General features: G+C 37.2%; 1 long non-coding RNA gene across 19 annotated transcripts in view; it reads left to right on the top strand.

The window, feature by feature from the left end:
* Positions 1 to 20,642, top strand: part of LOC140637900 (uncharacterized) — a 381,100-nt gene that overhangs the window by 192,636 nt on the left and 167,822 nt on the right. For 5 of the 19 annotated variants that reach the window (XR_012034984.1, XR_012034986.1, XR_012034980.1 and 2 more), the window contains 2 exons: positions 2,091 to 2,135; positions 5,910 to 6,095. The exons of 3 other annotated variants lie outside the window; for them this stretch is intronic. This is a non-coding gene — a long non-coding RNA (uncharacterized lncRNA). Of the gene's footprint in view, positions 1 to 2,090; positions 2,136 to 5,909; positions 6,096 to 7,478; positions 7,770 to 13,991; positions 14,023 to 14,877; positions 15,043 to 19,316; positions 19,446 to 20,642 lie in introns of those variants that run through there. 11 more of the 19 variants (XR_012034991.1, XR_012034990.1, XR_012034985.1 and 8 more) reach the window with 6 other exon arrangements.

Below are 20,642 nucleotides of genomic sequence, written 5' to 3'. Positions count from 1 at the left end.
TCTTTTGTTGACTACCTTTGTCAAGTAGGATCCCCTACTCTTATCCAGTCACTTTGTATTTTGTTGCCCTATTTCTTTTTTTTTGTTGTTGCCCTATTTCATTATGTTTGTGGGTTTGAAATTTTCTACTTGAAATTATCTTCTTTTTATTCTAAATATGTTTATTTTGCTGTCTTATTATCTGTCACCCATTGTAATGGAAATCCCCAACACAGGAACTTTTTCAGTCTTGTTCACTGTACAACTGTGTCTGATATATAGTGGGCACACAATCTTTAGTAATGATCAAGTCATTGAATGGATAAGAAATAACAGGCAGTATAGGGTCAGGATTATGAACCCAGACTTCAGATCAAGCTGACTTGGTTATGAGTTTAGACTTTGCTATATCACCTTGGAAAATGTTCTCTTTGTAAAATGGAAATATTAATAGTAATTATCTTATGGTTTATTTTGAGGATTAAATAATAAAAGTAAAGCACTTAATGAAGAATTTGGCACATAGCAAGGCTTCAGGAATACTGGGCTTTCTTATTAGAAGGTATCACTAGATCCTAGGATATAAGGCAATAGGAAGAAAGATCCTTGTATCTCACCTCTTGTTGGGTGTGGCCCTGGGATAGGCAGTGAGAAATGAGCTTGAAGAACATTAGATTTGGCAGGGAAAGGGTGCAGATCTGAAGCTGACCAATATTTCATGATGTATCGTTTGCATCTGCACAGAGCTTCCATATATAGCATGCACTGTACAACCTCAGGAGTTGCATTGATTTAGACTATGATGTAAGTGGTTTTCATGAAGTTATCCAATGAATTGGCCTTATATTTCCTAATTTATTTAGTCTAAGAGGGTCAGATAAGTTTAACATTATCTGAAATTTCACAATTCTTGGTTGTCTTTTATCATTTTATATTTAAAATGGCATGGAATCCCATTCCCATATTTTAAATCTCCATGTCCTAAATGCTGCATGCTAAAATCTCAGTAGTTTCAATTTTATTAGTTCTTTAAGAAATATGCAGTGAGTCTATTTTATGAATTAAGAGGCAGTGCATGCCACCTGACAATAGAAGAGAATATTTGGGAAATGATGTGTCCTGGAATCTTACATGTGGAGTCATCATGACCTGTTGTGAGTGGCTCAAGAGCTGGGATGGGTCTCATTTATCCTGCTTCCTTAGTGCCCTACATTATACATGCTGATTCCAAGTGTTCAATAAATGTGCACACCTGAGTGAACATCTGACTCACAATCTTCTACTTTGTATGAGCAAGATGGGTTTGGTTCTTCCAGAGGTGGTCCTGATAGGAGACATCTCATGGTGATGGAAGGGAACAACAGCTGCACTGGGTTGGATGCACAGAAGATAAAGTACCATTGTGACATTGATCCTAGCCTAATTTGAGACACTGTGTTACTCAACATTAGACAATATGTCCAGAGCAGTTGCAATTTCATGCCAGATGTTTTTAGGCCACACATGGAGTCTGAGAGTTGTCCCAAATGGCAGAATGTCTCAACACATCATTTGAAGGTCATGAGTAGAAAGGGTCAGCTCTACCCTGAACTTGTTCATAGTCTCAGGCCATTTGATTTTTCTAGCACTAGTGACATTGTATGCTCTTGCTTTATACCTTCTTAAACTTCAGGATCTGAATACTGCTTTGTGAAGGTCTTAGCATAAATATCATTCTCCTCATTTACTTCCATTATTCTTTATCTTTTTGTAGGCATAGGACATATATGTATTATAGATCATATGAGGCATTGGACTCCTGCTCCAGGTCAGATTCAATGAGTTAATGATGGAATTAAAAACATATATACCTGTTCTTTGACTTCTGATGGTTTTGCCTGACTTCTTTCTAATGTAGTTTTTAATCTATGAAATGTATAAATAAGCAAAATTATAAAAGGGGTGGGTGCTTTTATCATCAGGGAAGCTCTTTGTTTTCCATGTCAACTTAGAAACCCCATTTATTCCTTTGCAGGGAGTGTATGGAATTATTTCAGAGCTCATTAATATAGTAGAGTTGATTTTGACAGTTCCTCTAAGTGACTTCTGTTCATTCTCCTCAACCCCAACAGCCCTGGCTGAGAGAGAACTTTGGCATCCAAAGGGGCTTCTTCCAGGTAAAGTAACTCTACTTTGTGTTTAGAAAAAGATCCTTTACAGAAGAGGTTAATCACACTACTTAAGGCAAATTCACAATAGTTAAAATAGATTATTAGGAATTCATTCAGGTGTGGCTTCTGTAAATTGACTTCCAAATTTGCAAGAGAAAGAAGGAATGCTTAATTCTAAGGACAAGGTCTATCCAAAAATAATGTTATATTATCGGGAAGGATTATAGTCTGTCAAAAACTGTTAAAATTCAGAAAAAAAAATCGATTCCTGTTTGAAAAACTTGGTAAAAATCTTATTCTAGAGTAAGTCTGGATGTTTATTTTGCTCAAGTCAAAAGGAATAATGCTGATAGGTTACTGTTAGAGTGTATGTTCCTTGAGGGCAGAGGGCATTCTTGGTCGATGGTACAGCCCTTTTTAGTATACATACTATCTTGTACATGGAAAATGTTTAGTAGGTTGGTTTTGAGTGAAATCTATATTCTTTGAATATACAAAGAGTAAAATTACAAAGAAAAAGGATAGCTCAGCCCTTGGTGGGGCCATATGGTATATGGAAAATAATGGGAACCTGAGATGCAAGAGACTTAGATCTAATTTGGCTCTGCCATGGGCTAGTTATGTAACTTTCATTGATAACCTCTGCTAACCTTTAATGTATCTAAACTTTAAACTGAGGAAGTGAGAGCTAAGTGCCTATTTGCTCTAAAATATGATATTTGAATATTTATTTTACTCTTATTCTAAGCCTAATTTTGACTTGTGTTGGTTACCTAGACAACGATATCAATTCATTCTTACCTTTAGACACTAAATTTTTTATCAACCAACCAACCCACCCTCCAATTTTCTCAGCCCAGGCTGACTTCTCGGATTGCATCAAGCAGATCCACACTGTCTGAATATCTGACTCTGAATATCTAGAGTTTTGAAAACTTACTTTGAGAACTTGTAAAAATAGGGCAGAGTAAAGACACAAATGACTGTCCTTGCTATACCCAGTTGAAGTTTATAGTATTCTAATTACAGTGGACCTGAACCTTTGGTGAGCTGGAGTAATTAAACTATTCGGTGGGAGCAAATCATTACCCATAGGAGATGGATTTGCCCTTCTAGGATGCTGATTAGAGCTCTGAAAGAGGAAATTTACTTAATAGTGCCTGGAAAAGTGAAGGGCATTTTGTTTCCAGAAAGTTGCTTGTTCACACAAAATCAGGCCAGATGCTGTTTGTTTTTCTGTGATCATTTTATAATCACTCAATTTTAACAAATAATTCAGAGGGGAGGGGAAGTGTGTTGGGAACAGTACAAGCAGAAGAGTCTGGAAAGGGGAGGCAGGGTCTCTGCCTTAGTTTGAGAATCTCACAGGAGGGATTTCTTAATAAACACACATCATGGGGTCATTCTGATGAAATCATAAAAATAAGGCTCGGAGGAAACCCTGTCCTACAGTTGGAAGACAGAGGACACTGTAGTTAAGGGGGTGTTTCACATTCTCCTTATTTAAGAATAGTCGCTGTTCTCAAGGGCTCCTTTTCCCACCAATCCCACTAGACCTCATTCTGCAAGGGGAGGAGACAGTTCTTGATGTGATTTGCTATCAGTAGATCTGCCATCTTTTGGAGAAGCTATAATCGTATATCAAATCAGACAGGAACTCCCAAGTTCCTTGTAGTAACACTGAGAGTGTTCATACCCTTGTGCCAGGAAGGGAACATTCCACCAGCCGTACTTAGGGAAGGTATGGCCACTGGTGTGGGCTGCACCTACCAACAAAGCCTGCTACTAAAAGGATTCTTTCCATTCACTAATGAAAAGCAAGAAACTATGGGATTTAAACCATGGTGATTTGTCTCTTGCAGAATATATAATGTTTGTTGATTTGTTTTTTAAGATTTTTACTTATTTATTCATGAGAGACACAGAGAGAGAGAGAATGAGAGGCAGAGATACAGGCAGTAAGAGAAGTAGGCTCTACGCAGGGAACCTGATGCAGGATTCGATCCCAGGTCTCCAGGATCACACCCTGGGCTGAAGGCAGGCACTAAACCACTGAGCCACCCAGGGATCCCCATGTTTGTTGATTTTAAAATTAATATTACCATAGAAAATTATGTGGTATGTTTACAGGTTGAAAAGTTGATGTCAGCTAATTAAGAACTTCAGTGGAAGGAGCCCCTTCTATTTCGAATTGGTCCTCAGATCAAGAGGAATGTGAAGTCAATGCCATGTCCAAGGTGTTCCAGGCATTGGAATTTAGGCCTACATTGGGTCAGGCATGCATCAGAAATGTGGGCAGTTCTAACTAGACTGTGCTTAGTTACCTACATACCAAGGTGAAGAACCTGGATTTGGGAATCATGTAGAATCAAGATTGATGTCTAAATCTGGCAGTAAAAAAGAATAAATAAATAAAGTAAATCTGGCAGTAAAAGCATATTTTCTGCACAGTGTTGCTGTATGTAGTCAATGCATGTCAATGTTAAATATTTAAAATTAGGAAGGCCTAGGCACTGGTCAGTTATAACAAATAGCAGTCATAGGTCTGGAACAGGTTCTGATGATTTCTCTGCTGGGCTGCTTTAGTGGCTGTATTATATTGGTAATTCACGGGGAGTTGCTGGGGCAGGGGCCAGACAGTGAAGGAGCCCTTGTGGGATTGGAATAACAGCTGCTTACTAACAAGAACAGGAAATTCTAAACATATGAGAACATACAGTTTGGATTAAAAGGAATTAAGTTAAAATGCTTAGTACAAAGCTTGGCACTTAGTAAGTGTTCAATTAATGACTGTAACTATTAATATTACCATTACTACTATTTCTTCTCCTTCTTCTTCCCCTCTTCTCCTCTACTCCTATTGTATGATCCAAAAATAAATACGTGCCCTACCATTTAGAATGTAAAGCTTTTTCAATCCAAGCTTTGGATGACTCTTGAGACAAAACCAGGGGCTTCCAAAACTTTCTCATGATTCTTGCTGTCTCAGTGATCTTTCTATTTATTAAGAAGGCAAGTCCAGACAATTTAGGAAGTATCTATATGCTAACATAACATTTGAAAAAGCAATACATAGAAATTGAAACACAAATTCATTTTTTATTCTTAATTTTTTTTTTTTGTAATTTATTTATGATAGTCACAGAGAGAGAGACAGAGAGAGAGAGAGAGAGGCAGAGACACAGGCAGAGGGAGAAGCAGGCTCCATGCACCGGGAGCCCAATGTGGGATTCGATCCTGGGTCTCCAGGATCGCGCCCTGGGCCAAAGGCAGGCGCTAAACCGCTGCGCCACCCAGGGATCCCCATTTTTAATTCTTAAATAACTACAAATACTAATGGGATATGTTTACCTGTTGGATACCTCACAACTTTTTGGACTCTGAAATCAGATTGATTACTGCCTTCCTCATCTTTTATTCCACAGTGAATTTTGTGTGTTATATGGTTTTTTATCATAATGATCATTAAAAGCATACCATTGAGAGGTGCAATGTCATTGAAAGGAATAGCAGGACTTAATGTTGAAACCATGCTAGTAGTTCAAGGGATGTCTGTGAAATGTGGCTGTGTGTCCCTTGAAATTTAAAAATATCCTGTGCCCTGTGAATTTGTTGAAGTATTCCACAGTGCCTTGGCACGTAGTCTGGGAACCATGGGATTAAATAGGTGGACTTTTAGGAATAATAAATATGAATAGCTGGGGTCAGCTAAAGACTAATGCAGTTGCAACTCAAGGATCTCATAGACCTAAACTTCTTGTAATTATGCTTTGACTCTAGGACTCCTGAGATAAATGGTGGTTTGGGCTGACTGCCAGCAAATCGAAGCCTGCGCAAGTTTATCTAATTTGTTGATTTTGAACTTTCAAGAGAAATGAGAACACCTTGAAAGGAGAATCACTGCTCGTAACTTTTAGTCATTCTAATGGCCTTTACTCACTGAAACTCAATTATGCATACAAAGAGGTACAGTGTATTGTGCTAGTTTTTCATGGAATTTATGTTTAGATTATTGTATTAACAAAATTAGCCCCTTCTCCCTCTAAAACTGGATTTTTATTATTTTTTTAAAGATTCTATTATTTGTTTGAGAGAGAGAGCGAGCGAGAGAGAGTAGAATAGGAGGGAGGGTCAGAGAGAGAAGCAGGCTCCTTGCTGAGCAGGGAGCCCCAAACAGGGCTCAATCCCAGGACTCTGAGATCATGACCTGAGATGGAAGTAGGTGATTAACCTACAGGGCTACCCAGGCACCCCAAAACTGGATTTTTATAGTTCTGATCCATCATTGAATTTTCTGGATTCCTTTTAGATCTGTCTTTGGGTGGGGTGTTGGTTTGTCTTCTGTTTTGAAGGAGAGAATATTGTTTCTGGTAGGATTGATGGCATCTAGAACAAGAACTTTCTGAGTAACCTTCTATTACCTTTTACACTTTGATGTTGAGGAGAGGACAGGTGATTTTCCCAGGGATACTCGTCAGTAGGGAGCGTAAGAGGAGTGCAAGCCGGTTGGTAGCCTATTTACAACAATGAATGTCCTAGTTGACCTTCCCTTTCTACAAAATACCTGCTTGAAGAATCCTCTTTGCTATTCATGGAACTACAGAGGTCTTCGGGCATCTCATTGTAAATGACCTCTTCTGGATCCTCAGTCACAGTTTCCTAGGGAATTAGTGGTGACCTCAACTCACACACAAAACATTTAGTCATTACTTCTAACATCATACTAAAATGCTACACAGTTTGGGGAAGGTTCTTTTTAGCATTTTTAGTTTCCTATGGTCATTTCCTTAAGTCAGTGGTTCCTAATCTATTTAGAATTACAAACATTTGTAACTAAATGAAAGCAAACGACACTGTCCTCCTGAAAGTGTACACACACAATTGCATATATTTAGGGGATTCAATAGACCTTCTGAACTCCTGTCAACTCTGGGTTAAGAACCTCTGTGGTAAGGGATAGAAAGCTTTTAAAGTATTATTTACTATAAATACTTTGCTCTGCTGTTTTTGCTAATATATGTAGATCTCATGTCTTTTAGTCTTGAAGTTGGTTTACTTTTTGGATCTTTTCCCAATAAAAGGAAGAGTAAAGATTATTAATAGTTCCAAGATTATGACAAATCATAGCCAAAGTTTCTTTTGAAATGAGAAATCATCTATCAGTGGTTTCCAAATCCAGATGTCCTTCATGGGGATAGGGAGTGGGCTTTTAAATTAGACATGCCTGCCGTATACCAACCTTGGCCCCATCTAAACATTCTGATATAGAAGGTATTTTTAATATGTGACAATGATATTGATGCGCCAGTGCATGAAATGCTGAAAATCCAAAATTCTCACTTTCTATAGGTATGATCTGAAGGCTAGAGTGGTGCCAAAATTAGTGACATAGTTGAGACTTCTAAAACTTCTGGCTTCCTGGATCCAATTTATATTTTAAAGAACACTTTTATTAGAAAATATTACTACTGTATAGAAAGTTCTAGAGAGCAATAAAATAATAATCGACTTGATCAAATGTTAGTATGTTGTCTGTGCTTGTAATAAATTGTTAACATGTTGCATATATGTTTATGATTAGAAAAAGTATAAATAGACCAAGTTTATTTTGATTTATGGTCTCACTATTGTTCCTTAATTCTCATGCCTTCCTTCTGTGTTCACTTTTACTTTTTGGTATTTTTCAACCATTCTTTATAATTTTGTTTAGATGTGTCTAATAAGCAATATAGTGATTTTTTTCAGTCTATTCTGATATTCTCTCTTTTCTATTTTCATTTATTATGCATGCTGTTATATTTGGACTTATTCTATAATCTTACTTGGGATTTGTTAGTCTTTTACTTACTTTATTAACTTTTGTATTGATCAAGTTTTTAATAATTTTATCCTCTTCTCTTTGCTTCCTCCTTCCCTCCATTTCTCAATTCCTTCCTTTAAGCAGTTATTCTTAATTTCTAAAATAAATGTATATAACATAATCAGGTTTTGAGTATTTATTATCTTTTATTAGAATTTATTTAATTGTAACTATATGACTTCAAAAAATAATGGCTGTGTTTGACAAGTGGCTCACAATTCCTGAATATTTAATGTCTGACTTTCTTGAAATATGTCTAGCACACCACTGATCTTAGCTACCAGTAAACACTTTCTCCCTCCCCTCTCCCCAATACACACAATACTTCTGTTATGATGACAGTTTTTAACTTTACTTTATTTTATTTTTTTTATTAACTTTATTTTAAATGTGCAAACACACAGATACTGCTTTCATAGTTAACCATTATATGTATGACCTGTTTGATCAATTTCTGGTCTCACTATTGTTCCTTAATTCCCACAGCTTCCTTCAGTGTTAATCTGTTATTTTCTCAAAGTATATTCTACAATAAATCTTTCAGTGAAATTATGTTAGTAGTAAACTCCTTTTTTTTTAAAATTTATTTATTCATGAGAGACACAGAGAGAGAGGCAGAGACACAGGCAGAGGGAGAAGCAGGCTCCAAGCAGGGAGGCTGACTTGGGACTCGATCCCAGGTCTCCAGGATCACCCCCTGGGCTGAAGGCAGACGCTAAACCACTGAGCCACCTGGGCTGCCCATTAGTAAACTCCTTTTGGTTTTGTGTGTCTGCAAATGCTTCCATTTTGCTTTCATTTCTGAAGAACAGCTTATATGGGTAACAACTGCTAAATTGACAGTAATTTTCCCTGAATGCTTCCACAGTATTTGTTCATTCTTCTCTGGCATTTATTGTTACTACTGACAAGGCTACTGTCAGTATAATTGGCATGGTAATCCTCTCTTTTTTTATGTACATCTTCAGTGACCTCAGTTTTGATAAGATGCTTCTTCACTAGAGTTATCTTTATTTACCCTACTCAAGGCTCAGAGAAGTATTTAGAGCTAAGTACTTGTGTCTCTCTTAAGTTCTGCAAAATTCACAGTTATTAATTCTTCAAATAATACTTCTTCATGATTTTTCCATTCTCTTTCAGTTTTTGGTAGCATTTAGTAGAAATGAATTAGATCTTGTCATCCTTTGTTCTTGTATCTGATATTTCATATTAAAAAAATCCCTAAAACCCCTGAAACATCTTTGTCTCTCTTTGTCTCTCTGTGCTTCATTCTGGATAAGTTCCTTGGTTCTGTTTTCCAATTTTATAATTCTTTCTTCAACCATTTTAAGTCCAGGGTTTATCATTGCTCTTTATATATATATATATATATATATATATATATATATATATATATATATATTTAAAATATTTCTCACTTCCCAGACTTCTAATTGATTCTTTTTCATACTTACTTATTTTTAATATATCTTTTAAAAAATAACTTCTTGTTCATTTATAATCCAGGTTATTTCTTTATTTCTCTAAGCATCTTCAGCATGCATATTATTAAAATTTTTGTCAGACTGCTCCATAAAATTAATTTTTTTAGAATGGTTACTATTCTGAATGTTTATTTTATAGCTATTTTTTCTTCATACTGTACTACTTAATGAGTTTTGTAATTTTGATTTAATAACTTATTTTGAGAGGGAGTGTTGTTGTTTTGCTGTGTCTTAATTTTTTCTTTCTACTTCTCTGTGTCTTCCTTCCTTTTTTGTGTGACTGCCACTCCCAACATAGATGTGACCTCTATCCCTTTCCAGACTCATATCCTCTCATGCTATTTCTGGTCTTCTGTTCTACAGTGATGCTGGGGATCTCATAGTTATATTCACTGAGCCAAAGGATGGCTTGATTAAATTCCTGACCATGGTGGCTAGCAACATATTTTTGCTTGTTGTGTTATGTTTTAAACCATCTTCATAGGCAGTAGCCAGTTTTACCTTCTGCCTTCAAGCAGTATACCGAGCTTTGATTGTTCTTCTCACAACCTCTTCTACTTCTCTTCTCCAACTCTCAATCTCATTCGAAGCACTTTAATTTCCACTTATTCCTTAGGAACTGGACTCCCAAACTTGACTGCTGCTTATCAGACTCAAGATCCAGTAGGTGTACAGCCTTACCTCATCACAGAACTTTGCATTTCTGTTCCTTTTGGAGCCCAAAGGATCTTAACCTTGGTTTTATGTCTGATCACATTTTTTTGCTTTTCTATTTTTATATTTTCCATTGTTTGTGGAGGAGGGGATTTGACAAGCACACATCCCATTTTACCACGATTTCCGCTTTCAGAAGTTGAAAAACCAAGGTAGACAGGATTCAGACTGAGATTCCTCAACACATTCTTCATGTAAAGAATCCTTCCTTTTATGTTTTTAATAGAAATATGGTCTTTCTGTTACTCAAAATAATATTGAAGCCTTTCTACATAATCAGAATAGTCTGGGCCTTTCTATTTTAAATAAAGATTTAGATGAGAAACACTGCAGGTGGTTTGGAGATGATATACCATACATACAATTGTCTCCTGGGGTGTGATTGTTTCCTCTGCTCTTTTCCATGATGTCCAAAGTTTTATGAAAGATTCTGCTCATATTCAACATAGCATTGGCTTGAGCACATTTTATTGGTTACTTTTGTCTGAAGCTGGTATATTGCCTAAAGCGAGTGACTAATGTCTTGTAACATAATGTCTGCTTATTTATGTTATCTTGACCACTTTTATCTGCTACTATTCCTCATCTAGAGCTTTATTTTTTAATGCCTCCTTTCTGTATATTTCTCTGATTAAGGGAAACTTCAGTTCATAGTGTTTTTAGTAAATCATTTTCTTTAAATTGAGAATGGAACCATACCATTTTATTTTCCCTCATCTTCTGATCAAGAGAGCATGCATAAATGAGAACTATCATCTACCCAAACAAAAAATAAATAAATAAACAAAAAATCCCATTATGTTATAGCCTGGCAGGACCCTTATATTGATAATTAATGTATCTGAATTTCACACACAGGATACTTAAAGAATGATACAACAGAATTTTGTTCCAGCAATATCTATCTATAATGTATGCAGATATTAGCTTGAATTTTCAGAGCACTGAAATTGTTCTTTTGGTACTCTCAGAAAACACAGAAAGATTTAAGGTCATGTAGCCAGACCATGAAGATGTTTCTTCCAAAACTGATGACTAACAATGCTGCCTCATCTGTATCACTTCCAGAGAATTGGTCAAACTTGTCACATTTAAGGGGATCAGTATGACCTCAGTTTTAAACTTTTTTTTTTTTTGTAGATGTAGATTTTCTTCCTGGACAAAGTTATATGCATAATACAGCAAAGTAGGTATTTTTATCATAAAGCCAACTGATGGGATCTGGGTTTTGATCCCAATATGTTCTAATTCCATTAGATTCTAAATTTCCTGAGTAATTAGGCCCTCATAGCATGGCAGAGTCTAGTGCTTCCTTAGGCCTCTCTCCTGTTTTGCATAGCTCCATTTTTCACGTGGCCCACACCCACTAACCCTTTTATTTGAATTATAACTACAATTATGGAGTCTTCAATAATCCATGTAGCCCATGTTTGAGGCTTTCCCACATGCATAATTAACCCCCTCATGCAATATATCCTATTAGGCTGTCCTGTGGTCCCAGGAACTCTTCTCCTGCCCTCCTCAATGCCATTGGACTATAAGAATCATTAGAGAAGAGCCCTTGTCTTTCAACTCTATATGGTGCCTGGATTAAGTGCGAACTAGAGGCCTTTAAATGAATGTACTCACCACTTCTCTAAGGGAGTCTTAAAAACAAACAACAGCCCCAAACCTGGGCTTTATTATTATTGTGGTTTTCAGTTGAAGGCTAGTATGTGGTAGACACAACAGTGTCCCTATTTACATTAGTTAAGGTCTTAGTGGTTTCATACAATAAAAGATTTCTCCATTGTGTCTTGGTTCTGTGCCATTACTTAGGACCTGGGTTACTCTGTCATGTGGCTTTGCCATCTCCTGGAACTTCATCCTCCCATGTATGAAGAGTGAGGGGAAAATATGAGAGCCTGCAGTTTCCTATTTTTTGGCCAGAACTCAGTCCATTGACTCTAGCTAGTCAGAAGGAAGGTGTGCAAATATTATGTGCCAGGAGGAAAATAAAATGAAGTTTGGTTGCACTTGCTATACTACCACCCAAGGAAGCATAGAATCTAGTTGCCCCATCATATGGTGGATTATATATCTCAAGTATTTTTTTATCATAACAGATTGGCTATTAGCTACTTGGAACTTAATTGTCAGCACATTCCTGAGCTTTGAGTATGTCATTTGTTATACTCTCTTGATGTGAACAGAAGCTGGTAGGAATATTTGATTGACAAATGTATTTTTTTTTAATTTGAGAAGTAACTTTGTACCTTGATGACAGAAGTAAGACATGTTGCTGAAAAAATTATAATGCAGAAAAATATTTTTAAAGAACAGATGAAATTACCTGCCTGACTACACACCTTAGCAAGTAATACTTGTCTATCAAGGTTTATTTTCTCTAGTTTTAGTCAAATGGGTATTTATAAGGCTCTCACAGTAGAAATCATTTGAGGGAAATAACATCATTTCTTTTTCATTAAGTGCATCTTTTTTTGTAGGATCCATTTCTTCTCCATCACTAATCTTTCAACTACTAACTGGTCTAGCTAGGATGTGTTCTTTTAAATGAAACAAACCAAAGTAGGCACAATTAACTTACAATAACTAGAGGCAATTCAAATGTTTTTCTTTTTTTTAAATTGTAAGCAAATCTGCTTTAGCAATTCCTAAGAAGTGACCAATTTAGCAATTGCTTTGAAGTGTATTTAAATATGAATTTCAATATAAAAATGACTATTCCTTGAGTTTTGTGTATGGCAAATAAGGAAATTAAATTTTCCTTTGGAATACTCTATTTCTTCTGTTTCAAAGAAAGGAGTCATGATTTGGTAAATAAGATATCTGCCTTCATTTTATATGTTTTCTTTGATTTCCCAAGCCTAAGTAGTCAACTGAAAGGGTTCATTCAAATCAGAGATACAAGACTTACTATATAATGTGAGGTATAATTTTTTTTAACTTATATCTACCACCGAGAAATTTATAAGTCAAGATTTAAGAGAGCAGGCTTGAGGACTGACTGGCCTCCTATAGTTTCTGTGAAATCTGAAAGATTATTATATCAAAAGTCAGCATTTCATGGCCCCCGTATATCCATAAAGAAAATTAAAATCATATGCTGCACAGCAAGCTTAAACCATTCAGAATGCTCATAAACATATTTAAAGCCAAAATTACAGCTGTTTCTCGACTCTCGGTACCACGTATAGCTCTAGATACGGTTCTTACATTGCTGTGCATACACTGTAACAGTAATTACTATATTTTAAGCACCACAGTATCTACGAGAGCATTCTTTGGTGGTGATATAGCAACCTGGTGATAAGAAGCCCTTCCTGTATCACGTAACTGGCTTCACAAGGAAAACACTGAGTGTCCTTAATGTTCCACCAGAGCTCTGTCTTCCTTTGTTAGGAAAGGAGGTAACAAGCGTTTTCAAATATAGAACCAAAGGAAGCATTTCATTAAACACGCACAGTTTGGTAACTTACTGGCAGTTTTTTCTTTCCATACTTTTCGATGCAATTTCAAATGTGGAACTTAATTTACTGCATATCAATTTAACTGAAGAGCTAACAGGTGCCATTGGTAGCCCAAGTTCACATGAGCACCTTTTCCTGCCACTGTGCTCTGAAATTGGGATGAATCAATAGTCACACATGAACTTTAATTAACCGCTTGAACATACCATATGTTATACAGATATGTGGGAAGTGTGAAATTTCTCAGATTCTGCAGTGAAAGCACATTTATTATTATTTAATTTTCATTACTATTAATTGTGTTTTTATTTTCTCTTTTACCTCCCACTTTCAGAGTTTGAGATAGTTTAACCACTCTTCCTCAGGTAAGGACAACCAAAGGTTGACATGATGATGGGCAATACAGTAGAGAAAGCACTTGCCTGTAGAAAGTACTTACCATAAGTTTGGTGTCTTCTGTTCCCTGATCCCAACTATGTTTACATTACCACCTATCTAATAGAATGTCCAGTAGGAAAGGAGCCTATATAATATGTTGTAGTATTTCCTTGGCACAAATGCAAAATGCACGTCTAACCCTGCTGGTGGGGGCACTTAGGAGTGAAGTAGAAATTGGCAGCTCAGAGTTTAACAATTTGGGCTAAGGACCATCTCCTAATGATATTTTTGCAAAGATGTTTAGCTTATGTCTCAGCTCACTGAATTTAAAAAAGAAATAAAGTTCTCTAATAAGTGGATAAATTAGATACTCTCCACTAGGAATTTTGTCCCTATGCAAAGTAAGATAAACATAGGCTATTTATGTATTTATTTTGATTCTCAAGAAAGGATGAATTCTGTGGAAAGCCCTGTGGTACAGCTTGTCAGTATATTTCTGAGGAGCCTCCAAAGAGACAAAGTTGGATTGGGCCCATTATCTGTAAGTCTCTTGCAGACTCATTCATCAGGAGACAGCAGTTTGCTGAAGACTTTAGCTATAGAAGACAGAGGGCTCAGTAGAAAGTCCCTTTAGGCCCATATATCTAGCCTTCATCTCCCCAGTATCATTCTCCTTAGAAAGAGGCTAATACTCTGTCTTTAAGCAGAGGAGACCTATCTTTAGGCAAAATCTTTCACATACTTCTTTTATGTGAAATCAATAAAAGTAGAATTGCTTTGACTAAGGAAGGAGGATGGAAAGACAGAACCTCTTTCAAACTCAACCTCTTGTCTTCCCGAAGTTTCTGCTCCTTGGAAGCCTCAGAAGAAGTTTATAGCTTCTCTGAACGCAGTCTGAAAATCATTGACTCAAGACAATCCCTTGGGACTCCTTTCCCTTGATCTGAAGTAACTTTTTACTCTCTATCTTGTCTGATGAAAAACAGAGGGATATTGGACACTCCATGTTTGAATATGCGAGGTATTTTATAATATAAATTCCCCTAAAGACAGTAGAATTTCTGTTTATATATAATAACTAGCAACACGTATATATTTCCAAATATGAAAAAGAAAACTATGAATACCCATATGTGTATGTTTACAGGATCAGAATTATGCTTATGTGGAATAAGTAGATACTTAGGCTGTGTGATTAGAAAAAACTTCCTCAGAGAAAATATACTTCTTACTGGCCCCGTCGCATGTGCTGGATCTCCCAATACTTACTCCTTTGGGTAGAGGCAGTTGTAGAGAGAGAAGTATCATTGGGCATATGTTTGCCATTATTAACCTTTAATATTTTATTTTCAATCAGTCCTGCAGAGAGCAAGATTAGAGTGGGGAAAAATACAGAATTAAAAAGATTCAAAGAGAATAGGAAGACTAGAGAAGCAGCTGGGTTGGGGAACATTTTTTAGGTTGGATTTGGAAGAGCAAGACCCTGCCTAACTGCAGTGTGCTAGAGCTTATCCTGGAGAGTCGGACATTTAAAATCCTAACTGTCCAGAAGGGAGGATGGAGGTGTTGCGGAAGTTTTCGTTGCTTTTGCAGTGTTTTTTTTTTTTTTTTTAACTACTTGAGTTTGTAAGAGTAGAATATGTGTATAAAATGAGTAATCAGTTGGCATTTGTGTATGGAAGGTACTGAGAGGAAGATTGACTTGACAGCCCGAGTTGTTCCTGAAGTTTTCCTATTGTGTTAACTTGATTCCCCACAGATCTTTGTTTTTTATCTCTTTGCTTCCTGAAATATCTAGGTTCTCTTTCCTAAAAGTCAACCTAAGAAAAGCATCTCTAATAAGCTGTTAGCTGCTTTGTTGCTTTTGGAAATATATAGAATAGATCCAATTCCCGTATCTCCCTTGGGCCACATTGCAAGGGAGGCGATGTGTCCTTCTGTAATACCGAACAGTTATTCCGCACCCAGCAGACGGTCAGTTAACCATTATAGTAGCAGCCATGGAGTTCCTGAAACTAAAAGATAAACAACCACTGTGTGTCAGATAAATTTGATCTGCATACTCAACGTGTGGATCTTGCCTAAGGATTCAGATGAGAGGAAGAGTTTCAAAGATAAATAAATAAATAAATCTCCAGATGAGAAAGAAGCCTAAAATGATAAATTGCAAAGTTTTAAACGGCCATTAAATTTGAGCAAGTCAAATGGCTACCAAATGGAGTTTCATTTCTCATTTTATTTATAAACATTCATATAAAATTGCAAGGAGAAAAAAGGGAAAATCCTTGAACTCCTGTGAAAGACATTTTGTGCCGCGTATGTTGAATTACTATTAAGTATTCACCTGTCTTAAATGGGCTTTTTCTCCAGCCTCTGCATCATACATCTTAATGTCAGTAACATCTGCAACTGAATGGTAATGTGGATCAGTGAAGATAATCACCAGTTAATAAGAGCTTCAAATTGTGCTTTGGCTAGTGTACACCCTTTAATGTATTTCTTTGGATAATTTACCAGTACAATTTTATTAAATGCTTATGCTTGATCAAAAAGTGCTTGTGTATGAAATTAGCTGCAAATCTGAATTTTTAAAAATTACTAGCACAGTGGTCCTTTTGCTTCACGCAGACCTTTTCGTTTTCTTTTGAGCTTAGATCTCAGAAGTCCTCACTTAAAAGTCATTCTTGGTTTCTCTTTGAGTACATTGCTGATGCGGATGTAACCTTGCTCTTTTTTACGAAGTCTGTACACCACAAATGAAAAGATGGAAGGTAGAAAGCCTACGTTTTTTTCCTCCATTGATAAATCTTGAGTGCATTGGGTCTTGTGGGGGAAACTTTGACCTTTAGTATTTCTGTTTTTGTTGCTCTTTATTTATTTTGCTGCAGAACGCGATTGGTCATGAAAAATAACCCAGGGGCGATGCGGTGGGTAGTGGAGGGAAGGCGGAGGAGTGACCTGGTTTTGATTAGTTAATTCAGATTAGGGAGTAAATTCTGATTTCACAGCTGCTGTTCAGGTTCAGTGGCACTACCAATTTTTCCATTCCAAGTTCCCATATATAAAGCTGACAGTTTCCTCGGCTAGAACCCTTTTTAATGTTCCTCTTTGGCACAGGCTCTACCTTCCCCCCTCCTCATGATTTTCAGTAGCCTTCCTCCCCCATGCAGCTTTGCCAGAGCTACTCAGTTGTGAGCTTCAAATCTCCTGTAATTCCAGTCCTAGCAGGCCCTTAAAAATGTAGCAATGCACAGATGTGCAGTGAAAATTTTAAAATGTGCACTTTCTTTTAGGAATATGAACACTGAATATCACATAAACTTCTGATGTCCCCCTTGCCACCTTCTAGAGCTAAGCTAACACTTCCTTCTGTGTTTATATTCGTGGCTCTTAGGTCCGTGGTCGGCCCCGGCTTTTAAGTTCTTGCGTTTCCCCATCTCTTTTCTTCTGTGCCAAATAGCTTACTGGTTTTATGATGTGGGCAGAGGCCGATGAGGGAATAGTTTGTGTCCACAGCCTCCATTTTCATTCATGGCCTGGGCTGAGTTTTAATATAGACCTTAGTTAGAGAAAAGTCTAGTTCTCCACAAGGCTCTCTTTTACAGTTTAAATAAAGAAATGATAAACATCAAAAGATCAACAGTTTTCCAAAGAAGCCAATATGTAATAGTCATGCCCAGGAGCACTGTTATAACTGAAAACCTTAAAATGAGTGTTGAATTGTAGCTTTGTTCCAGTTTGTTTTTCCTCCCTATGATAAGGCCCCTTAAAAAGAAAAGGGAATAAAAGGAGGGAGGGTTGTTTGAGAATTGAAACTGAAATGAGTCTGATCATTTAGATGCAATGAAGCAAAGAAACAATCTTCAGTTCTGGAGGCTTTTTGTTGTTGTTGGTGGTGTTGGGGGTAGGTATAGATACAATGAGAAATAGTTTTATGTGAACCAATTGCAGAATCAGTCCTGTCATATGAGCCTGTATTAACTTTTTTTAAAAAGACTTTATTTATTTATTCATGAGAGACACAGAGAGAGGCAGAGACATAGGCAGAGGGAGAAGCAGACTCCCTGTGGGGAGCCTGATGTGGGACTCGATCCCAGGACCCTGGTACCACGACCTGAGCCAAAGGCAGATGCTCAACCACTGAGCCACCCAGGTGCCCCGAGTCTCTATTAACTTAAAGAGGTGAAGTGAGTATTTTGTGGGCATATGTGTGTGTGGTGGGCCAATGGAAAGCACCCTCCTAGGGGTCTCTACATCCTTTGAAATAGCCAGAGGTGATGGCTCTAATATTTTACTCTTGTTATAAAAAAAAAAAAAAAAAATTTGTGGTAAATGTACATTTTCTTGTCTTCCTCATTACATAGTATTTATGAAGTTAGGATTTTTTCCTGTTTTAAAGATGGGCAATCATCCTTCAAATTATAGAATGAAGTCTCATGCACTTCAGGGTTTTTTGGTCTTTAAAACGCCATGTCTTTTAAGAGACTTCGATAAAGTGAAGGGGTCTGACAATGATGCTGGCTTAAATAATGCACTGGTAGCAGACGGGTTAACAGGCATGAAGCAGAGCTGAGTGATTTGCATTGTTTGGTATCTGGCTTAGCTATGAACTAACTGTAGGAAGGGGTTTTTGCATATAGGCCAGCTGGGTAGGCTGCTTGTCATCGTCTAGAAATGGCCATTTCTTCTAGAATTGTGGGTTTGTGGGATGCTTTACTCTGTATTGCCTGAAGTGTCTGTAAATATGGAGTGTCTGTCTGGGGTTGGGAGTTAATCCATGGTTAAAATGATGTAGGCTTGACAATACTGGATGAAGGGCACAGTAAGTTTGCTATAGTCCAAACAAAGAGGTAAAGAGGTAAGATGGGGACTGTTAGGCAGGAAATGCAGGCTAATGCCTTCCTATGTATCTGCGGAGCAAAGCAAAAGAGACAGTACAGACCCAAACAGCTCAGCCTGTTGCTGTCATGCCTGAAGAGGAGAGATCTGGGATATTTTAGGACTTTGGTCTGGAAATCAGAGACCTTGTTCCAGTTCCAGTTTTAGTGGTGATGTCTGTATTAGAGCATTCCCCCAAAGGCCACAGTCCAGTAGAGGAACAAGCCATTTTCATATTTTGTGCTTTCCAATTGCCTGTCTCTGGAATGGGGATGACAACACTCTGCTGTTCCTTTACTCAAGGGGGATTTGGTTATGTGGATGATACATGGTGTGTGTATGAGCTTCGAGCTCATCGATGGAAAGGTGCTCTGGAAATTCACGCTTGCATGTGCCATTTCAGAGTATTGGCAATCTGCGGTGACACGGAGGGCTGTCAGCGAGCTGCAGTGTGCCTCCACGTACTGATCCTGAGCATCCTCCAACCTGCCTGCAAGGCAACATTTTACATCATTGTGGAGACCCACTTTAGGTATTGACACCTTGAAGTAAGATTCACTTAAATGCAAGGGGGTAAACAGCTCCCTTTCCCCCCCACATGTCCTAAGTCTTCCACTCATACAAATGAAAATAAGGAGATTTATGAAATAGCAATGCAAATCTTCACGCTAATCAACAGAGTTTAGAAAAAATCAGCCAAGAGCCCTGAACATGCCCGTGGCAAGTGTACTGCTTCAGCCTGCAAGAGATAAAGCACACTAGTGCATATCGGTTAGTCTAATTTATTCAGAGTTGTTGCCGTATCACAACCTTGTGTTTGATTTTCTTATAAACTAATAATTTCTTGAATGAACTAATACTGCTACAGCCACTAGTACCTCTACCTTGTAGAAGTTTTTTATTGTTGTGTATGCAACTAAATTGAAATATCTTTCACTTGAAATATTGACTTTAATATCTCATTTGAAAAATTCATGAAGCCTTTGATGTTAAATCCATACTCAATTTAGCCAAATGCCATTAGAATATGCAATACGCCTGAATACAGAAAGCATTATTGTCTGTGTTTCTGCAGAAGAATTACATTTTATGACTGTAACGTCAGGATCTTTTTTGGATTTGTGCATGAGGAAAAGAAAGGGAAAGGCAGCACATTAGATGCAAAATGAAAAGTGGTATTGATTAGGCTCTCATTTACCCACTCTCTGCCTCATTCCCTAAATGCATGGAAATAAGGGTTGTGCCACTGCAACTAACAATGCTCTATAATGAATGGAACAATCTTTAGAAAATTAGTGTGAGCATGTATGATAGTGCACAGATGTTGCTCCGAGTAACTGTCATACATTTCTTTTACATCTCCATTTACATAAGTCTCTTTATTTCCTAATAGTATCATAATAGAAACATGACAATAGTTAATGATTTCATAAAACATGTAATGTAAAGGCTGTCAGAAAGGTAGAACGTTAATTGAAACCTATAGCTATACCGCATTAGAATTATATTTCCTAAATGACTCATGTTAAAATTATCCCCCTTGAACAGAGAAAGACAAAGACAGGTATTGAAAACAAAACAAAACAAAACAAAACTCAGGCTTTCAGCAAATTAAAAAAAATCCCCCCCCCCCCCCCCCAGTAAAACACAGACCAACAAATATTGCAAAATCTACTGTGTGCTAATAGAATGTTTTTTGCCGTTAGTAATTTATGGGCACTTCCCCCCA

This window comes from Canis lupus, chromosome 8 (assembly GCF_048164855.1).
Source record: "Canis lupus baileyi chromosome 8, mCanLup2.hap1, whole genome shotgun sequence".
In the NCBI taxonomy this organism is placed as follows: Eukaryota; Metazoa; Chordata; class Mammalia; order Carnivora; family Canidae; genus Canis; species Canis lupus.
Note: the sequence above shows the minus strand (reverse complement) of the source record. Positions and strands in the feature narration are given on the sequence as shown.